The following is an 8,237-nucleotide window of genomic DNA, read 5'->3' on the forward strand; positions in this document are numbered from 1 at the left end:
ACACACACACACACACACACACACACACACACACACTTTCAAAAACACACAAGCAGGCACACACACACACACACACACACACACACACACACACACACACACACACACATACACACACACACACACACACACACACGCGCAAACAAACAATGATGCAAGCTGTGGACACTCAAACACCACAGGTATGACACATATTGCCTTCCACAGCGCCACAGATACAATCAAAACAATTGAACTCTGGCGCCCTGCAGCCTGACACACACACACACACACACACACACTCAAACTCCTGAATGTTATACCGGGTTGCCGAACCTATATGAGACGTAATTGACGTCAGAAAGTTTCTTTTCTTTTTCTCGCGTGCATGAAGTAAGAAAAACTGCGGGTGCTTCATTGACAGAATTACCGGCTTCCACCATAACCGCCGCTAGTTTCACACACAGAGGCACGGCGTTATAACTCCCGACTCCGAGCTGCGCATCCATCCTGCTGCTGAGTGGCACCGTGCCATGTGCTATAGACCGGGGAGAGATGAGATATGAGAAAGACAGATAGACAGACAGACAGACAGACAGAGAGAGAGAGAGAGGGAAGAATGACGTGCAGCACGAAAGAAACTGACAGAGTAGACGGAATGACAGCAAGAGAGAGAGGATGAGAACGGGACCGTCGGCCCCCAAGATACCTTTCGTATTCTCTGTTTAATGAGCGCCGTTAGACACTCCTCCTATAGGGGTGCATTTCACTAAAAGGCCAAACTTAAGTTGTGTTTTGAACCTCGACTTTAGGTAATGTTTTTCAGGCCAAGGACCCCTTAACTGAGAGAGAGATGAAGCAGGGACTCCCCCACTACATATATACATGTATACAATTGCGTTGCAGATTAAGCATTTTCATAGATTTCATAGATTGCTTCATAGACTTGTTTGACAGCAACTATCAACGTGTAGCGTTGTGTTGGATTCATGTTAATGTGTATTTTCAGACAGTTCACCACTTAAACCCTCAATACTTGGTTTGCTCTTTTTTCCCCGGTACACCTCTTTGACGAAAATAATCGATCTACAAGCTCACAACACCTCGCACTGCGAGGCGTTGTGAGCTTGTAGATTGACTATTTTCGGATAAAGTTCCCCCGTCAGAATACAGATTCTAGGGTTCAAGTGGTTAATGTAAAAATAAAAATTTGGCGGCCCTCCTGTAGTAACTTCGAGGACCCCTTAGGGGTCCCGGACCCCCTGTACGCTCTACTGTACTTTACAACAATAGGTTGTACAACAACCTATTGTTTGTGTGTGTGTGTGTGTGTGTGTGTGTGAGGTCAAATCGTCAGATCTGTAATTCACTAGTAGGTATTAGGCATTGCTTTTTCTGATAGTTTTTTTTTTTGGCTATCCGACCGCAAATAAAATGTGAAAATGATTATTTGGAAATCGTATATTTAGTTTTTATTTGATGACAGTGCTCCCATTCACTGCAATTGCTATATGTCCAATTCTAGTTTCAGACCCCGCTTAAAGGTTACCCGTAAATCAGAGTGAAGGGTGCATGAGTTGTTATCGCACAGCCGGCCAATCACGGCCCAAGATCACCAACATATTCGTGGCCTGTTAAAAATATACTAAACTTAGTTAGACGATGAGCTTCTCGGCTGTCCCTCTCTCTCTGTGCGAGGGTCTAGAGCCGCACGGACGCATCGTTTATCCAGTGGTTCTCAACCTGTGGATCGGGACCCCCAGGGGTGGTCACTACATGATTTTTGGGGAGTCCCCACGTGATTTTTGGGGGGACCCCACGTGATTTTTGGGGGGACCCCACGTGATTTTTGGGGGGTCCCCACATGATTTTTGGGGGACCCCACGTGATTTTTGGGGGGACCCCACATGATTTTTGGGGGGATCGAAGTGGCAATTTAAGGACTTTTAGGACATTTCTAATACCTCCTATAATAGAAAGAAAGAATAGAAAAAAGACCACTACTGCAACAAAAGTAATCCACACACTATGCTATAAAAACTGTTGGGGGGTACCCAGTTCAAATAAGATTATTTTCTGGGGGTACCCAGTTCAAATATGATTATTTTTTGGGGGTACCTAGTTAAAATATGTTTATTTTGGGGGATCGTGGCCTGAAAAGATTGAGAACCGCTGTTTTATCCGAGCGACGCCGGGCGCCGAAAGTGCGTGGGATTGGGAACCATTCCTTCTTAGGCTCTAACAGCAGAACAGAGGCGTCGTACATACATACATGGACACTTTTTATTAGCTGAGGCTTCCAGGCCGTCCAAACACAACCCTCCTCCCCACTTAGGCTCTCTGACAGACACTTTCTGACAGACAGACAGGAATACGGGCCCCCAGGTCCCCTGTAAAGACATGGGACCCTCCTCCTCCTCCTCCTCCTCCTCCTCCTCCTCCTCCTCCTCCTCCTCCTCCGCCTCGCTGTGGCTGGGGGCAGTGTTGCCAGATTTCGTGAGAGAAATAAGCAACCTGGTCTATGAAAACAAGCCCAAAAGAAACTACTATATACGGGCCATATGAGCACTTTAAACCTATGTGCGTTGGCTATTTGAAAATAGCCGATCTACAAGCTCACGACGCGACGCAACGCGATGCAACTACACTTTAGAAACAAGGCCAAAAAAACGCAGCCCGTAAAAAACACCAATATTTACGAGCAACTTTACAGAAAAACAAGCCCAAAGTCGCTTATAATAAGCAGACATGGCAACACTGGCTGGGGGGGTCTGGAACACAGTGTTCTCTTTAACATATGAACTATTGGTTCACAGAGCCACACACACACACACACACACACACACAACACACACACACACACACACACACACACACACAAATGCAGGTACGCGTCTTTTTTCATTGTTCAGAAACCTTTGCATTAAAGTACTGAACTGAAACTGATAACAACATGGCACAATACACAATAAAATCCTGTCTGTTAATTTAACTCTATAACTTTAAATTAACACTCAGGACTTCAGAGGGTACAGAGCACACACACACACACACACACACACACACACACACACACACACACACACACACACACACACACACACACACACACACACACACACACACACACACACACACACACACACATACATACTGTACACGCACACAAAGGGCCCCCGATTTTACATGTTAATGAAAATGGAAGGCGTGCTAGGAGGAGCGTGCATCTCGATAATCCAAGCACTTCTCCCCTCGTTCAAATAAATAAATCAGTTTTTTTTCTGGGTATTTTTTTTTTTCATTTTTCCCCCAGTTCAATGTCAAAGTCAAAGTTTTGATCCTGGAGACAGACTCAAAACAACACCGCCTGCTTCCAGCGCGCGCGCGTGCGTGCGTGTGTGTATACACGCGCGCACACGTGCTTTTTCTGGAAGCCAACGCTCGCTTACAAACTCCCGAACGGGATTTATTTAACAAGCATCCTTTTGACCTTGAGAAAGATCTGTGGATGTGGCTTCTGTCACTCTTCCAGTCAGCCCTGCCGCACGCACGCACGCACGCACGCACGCACGCACGCACGCACGCACGCACGCACGCACGCACGCACGCACGCACGCACGCACGCACGACACGCACGCACGCACGCACGCACGCACGCACGCACGCACGCCCTCCTCTCCGTCAAAACCGTGACATCGCACACAGGGCGAAAAGACTAAAGTTGTAAAAGGAGGTTATAAGGTCATTGGGAAGGAAAGTCAGCAGCAAAGTTTCCTCCTCTAGCTCCGTATATTTCAGAGCGGCGCTCCTCAAAAGTGTATTCCAGGGACTCTCAGGGTTCCTTTAGCGGGGTTTAAAGTCTGTAACTCTGACTGTATACAAATGGCACCAAATGGACCCGTTAGGGTCCATTTGGTGCCATTTGTATACTGTCAGAGTAAAGGGGAGACCTTGACATTTTAGAGTTTGAGAAACCATTGTTTCAGAGTATTTTCGAGTCACACAGTCAGACCAGGTGTTCAGTGCAGCCTTATCTGAAAGTCGGCGCGCACACGCATGCACGTGTTTGTGCGGGTACGTGTGTGTGTGTGTGTGTGTGTGTGTGTATTGAACATGAACGTGTGTGTGTATTAGGTTGTGTGGTTAAGAACAGGTTGCCTGGCTCCATATGTGCGCAGTCAGTGTGCGGGGGGGGGGATTGGGGGGGTCTTGGGGAAACAAGGCTCACGGCAGCGCTCGGTGTTATTGCTACCTCCCGCTCTTTCCCAGCCTCGTTTGAAGACAGGAAATAGGAGTCAGGCTTGCGGTCCGAGGGGCATGTGGCAATGGTTTATACTCCGATGACCTCCGACCCTTTTCCCCCCCTATACGCCCCCGCCCCTGCTCTCTCTCACACCGCTCCCACTGTCCCTCAAACAGCCTCTCTCTCCCCTGCCTGAGTTCGGACCAGTGGTGGAAGAAGTACTTTTACTTAAGTAAAAGTAGCAATACCACAATATAAAAATACTCTGTTACAAGTACAAGGCCTGTGTTAAAAATGTTACTTGAGTAAAAGTACAAAAGTATTGGCATGAAAACATATGCGTCGCGTTGTGAGCTTGTAGATCTAATAAAATAGGGCTAAAGTGGATCATGTATGTTTTATAACTGTAATAATGTATATCTACAAAGTAACTAGTAACTCAAGTTTTCAAATAATTGTAGTGGAGTAAAAGTACAATATTTGCCTCTGAGATGTTGTGGAGTAGAAGTAAAAGTACTGAAAATTGGAAATACTCCAGTAAAGTAAAAAATACCTCAAAATTGTACTTAAGTACAGTACTTGAGTACATGTACTTAGTTACTTTCCACCACTGGTTCGGACCCGATAAGAACGAACACAGGGAGAAGAGAAAAAATACAGAGAAAAAAACAAAAGGGCCCGGTGCTGGGCCGGGCCTGACCCCTCAGCCTGGCCTGGCCCCGGCAACAATAGAAAGACCCCACCGAAAAACCCCGGGATTTGTTTAGTGAGAAATGAAAACCAGATGGATTCAGAGGAGGAGGAGGAGGAGAAGAGACGGAGCGTAGAGAAGAGAAGGAGAGAGGGAGGAAGAAAAGAAAGGGAGTCTTGTAAAATATTTGCGAAGAAAAATAACCCAGGGACGCTGTCCTAATTATATCTATTTGTCTTGTGTGGAGGAGGTTTTGGGGGTTTTTTGTGCTTTTATTCTTCCTGCGGAGGCCATGTGGTCTCTCTGCCTTTCTTGCTATGGTTCATTTTTCACATTATCCTGATCCTGGAAGGAGAGGAGGTTGGGAGGTGGGGCCAATGGGGGGGGGGGGGTTGTTTTTAGGGGCTAACTTCTTTCGGGGGGGGGGGGGGGGGGGGGGGGTGGGGGCTTGTGGCTATGGCCTCTGGGGGTCCGTGGGTTTTGTGTCTTTGACTGTTCCACTGTCTCTATGGGTCTATAATGATGAGGATTTGCCCAGTGTCTCTATATCCTCTATGATCTAACAATGTCCATTCATCTAGCTCAATAACACGGCTTTGGTTGCTTAACGCTCGCTTTCTGCGAGGAAACTTGAGCAATGCCTCTTCTTTTTGGGGGTTGAGTGGCTGAGCTTGAAAAATGGACCGTCCCGTCCCGTCCCCCCCGATCCGTCATCGTTGGAGCCCACCAACACGCCAGTTCTCATAAAAAAAAAAAAAACGCAGTAGGGCATTAAATGATGAAAAAAAAAAGAACATAAAAAGTATGAAAAATGAGATACAAGGTTTCTTGGAGATACCAAATGTCGCTTTTCTTCAACACCTCGTCAAATATCCCCGCCGGCCAGCCGCTGTTGTGATCTCGTGGATTTAGGCGGCCGCGGTTCACCCCCCCCCCACTCTTGTTTCACTTGTACTGGTAACAAATAGCTCTCCTTCTCGTTATGCCCCCCCACCCCCCCCCCGCTTTCAAGCATGTCCACCAACCGATTCCAACCACGATCAGTCTGCGTGTTCTATGTCCTCGCTTGCCCAGTAGTCCCTCTGATCGGTCAATGTCCCTGTCCCCACTGATCTGTCCCTGTCACTGTCTATGCAGGGGTGGAAAAGTACTAAAAAAAATTATTTGAGTAAAAGTATTAATACTGCAAAATACTATGTTACAAGTAAAAGTCCGGAATTCAAAATTTACTTGAGTAAAAGTACAAAAGTATTGGCATCGAGATGTATTTAAAGCACCAAAAGAAAAAGTACTCATTATGTAGAATATACCATTTCAAGTTTTCATTATGTATAACAATATTTTGAAAATAGCAGATAGCTGATCTACAAGCTCACAATGCGACGCATTGTGAGCTTGTAGATCGGCTATTTTCAAATAGACTAAATGTATATAGAGTACAGAAGTCCTGACGTCACTCGTTTATCCCCTGGTTCCAGAGCACGTGAGCGGAGCGGAGCGGGTGGAAATGCCGCACGGCGCTCCAGGGGGCTGGTTTCACACTCGCTATTCGCTCATGTTGACTCCCCCCGCGCTCCGCTCCCCGTCGCTCCGTCGCTCACATTGATTTGCGCACTCTCGCTCCATGCTCCGCTCAAACCGGGTCGCTCAACAGTAAAAAAAGAAAGGAAAAAGAAAGTAGAAATTCTAATGAAATCTCGTTGCGCTGTGCTCTGCTGGATGGCTGTGTGTCTCTAAGTCCGTGCGACCGGGCATGCTCAAACATTCGGTCTGAGTAGCGCTCCAACCTTTTTATAAACCAGCTCCGCACTCACGTCAAAATCGTGTCGCTCCACTCCTCGCTCCGCTCCGCTCACATGCTCTGCCTGGTTCGTAAGGTAATTTCTCTATGGAGAATAACATTGGGTCATCTTAGAATCGTCTCATATAAGAATTGTGGTCCAAAAATAAACAACGATATTGTCAGGGAGGAGGTTCTGTATCGTTTATGATAGTCAGTCACTTATATTTGATACAGTCTGTTTCTGGCGAAAATTTAACTAATTCGGCGGAAGTAACATTAGCGTTTTCTCACCGTCAGTTGATGCTTCATATCCATAAGAGTCAAACCGCCGGGATCATTAGTTTATTTTTGGAACACAGTTCTTATTTGACACGATATTAAACACGTCTATGGGAATTCAGAACGGGGGTGGAAAACCGCGAACCAGGTAGGATGTGTAAATTACGTCAGACTTCGGTGCTCTATAGGGGTGAGGTGGTTAATGTATGTTTTGTAATAATAATCAAAATCTACAAAGTAACTGAAGTTTTGAAATAATTGTAGTGGAGTAAAAGTACAATATTTGCCTCTGAGATGGAGTAGAAGTAAAAGTATTAAGTAAGTATTGGAAATGGGAAATACTCAAGTAAAGTACAAATACCTCAAAAATGTTACTTAAGTACAGTACTTGAGTACAGTTACTTTACACCACTGCTGACATATTATGTCCTTGTCCCTGTCCTCACTGCCAGTCCAGCAAGGCCATGCAGCCTGTTCGCTGTTGCATGACTGACTCCTATAACTCTATCCTGCTTTGTGTAACAAGGGGGGGTGTGTGGTGGTGGTGGTGGTGGGGGTTTGTTCTAGATGGCCGGGGGTTAGTTAGTATGTGGTGTGTCTCGCCCCACCCCACCCCACCCGAAAAATACTCCAACAATGTACTCATTAAAGTCTTCAAACCATCCAAAAAGTGAAAAGAAGAAAAAAAGGCGTCACGGTTGGGGTGACAGCGTTAATGAGGATGATAATGATGTCACCGCTCGGTGACATCATCACACTGTGCCAAGCCCCGGGCAGAACAAAAGAAGGGTCCGAGCCGATTCCTCCTCCCACCGCTTCTGCCAAGCGGAGAAGAAAGAGAGAGAGAGAGAGAGGGAGAGAAAGAGCAAGTCTGATGTATCCATTTTGGCTCTGTGTCTAATTCCTCTTCTCTATTCACATATTCAAATTTTCCCCCGTGTGCTGCGCTACTCTGTTAAGGAGGGAAACATTTGGATTTGTTCTGCCGACTTTATATCTCTATTACGAACCCGGAGCCAAAGCCCTCTCCGTCGGTTCAGGCGGGATATCTGGTCGATTTGGCTTCCCTCTCTCCACGAGCCCATGACGCTTTTCAAAATGCATTGTTTTCCCTGAGATGCATGATCTGCCCATCCTCTGTCTTCTCTCCTCTCCTCTCTCTTTCTTTGTCTCTCTTTTTCCCTCTCTCTCTTTCTCTCTCTCTCTCTCTCTCTCTCTCTCTCTCTCTCTCTCTCTCTCTCTCTCTCTCTGTCTCTCTCTCC

General features: G+C 46.4%; 1 protein-coding gene across 1 annotated transcript in view; it reads left to right on the plus strand.

The window, feature by feature from the left end:
* mctp1a (multiple C2 domains, transmembrane 1a) overlaps positions 1–8,237 on the plus strand; it is a 296,725-nt gene that overhangs the window by 271,252 nt on the left and 17,236 nt on the right. The window lies entirely within an intron of this gene.

Source organism: Gymnoscopelus braueri (assembly GCF_963280865.1).
Source record: "Gymnoscopelus braueri genome assembly, chromosome: 7".
NCBI lineage: Eukaryota > Metazoa > Chordata > Actinopteri > Myctophiformes > Myctophidae > Gymnoscopelus > Gymnoscopelus braueri.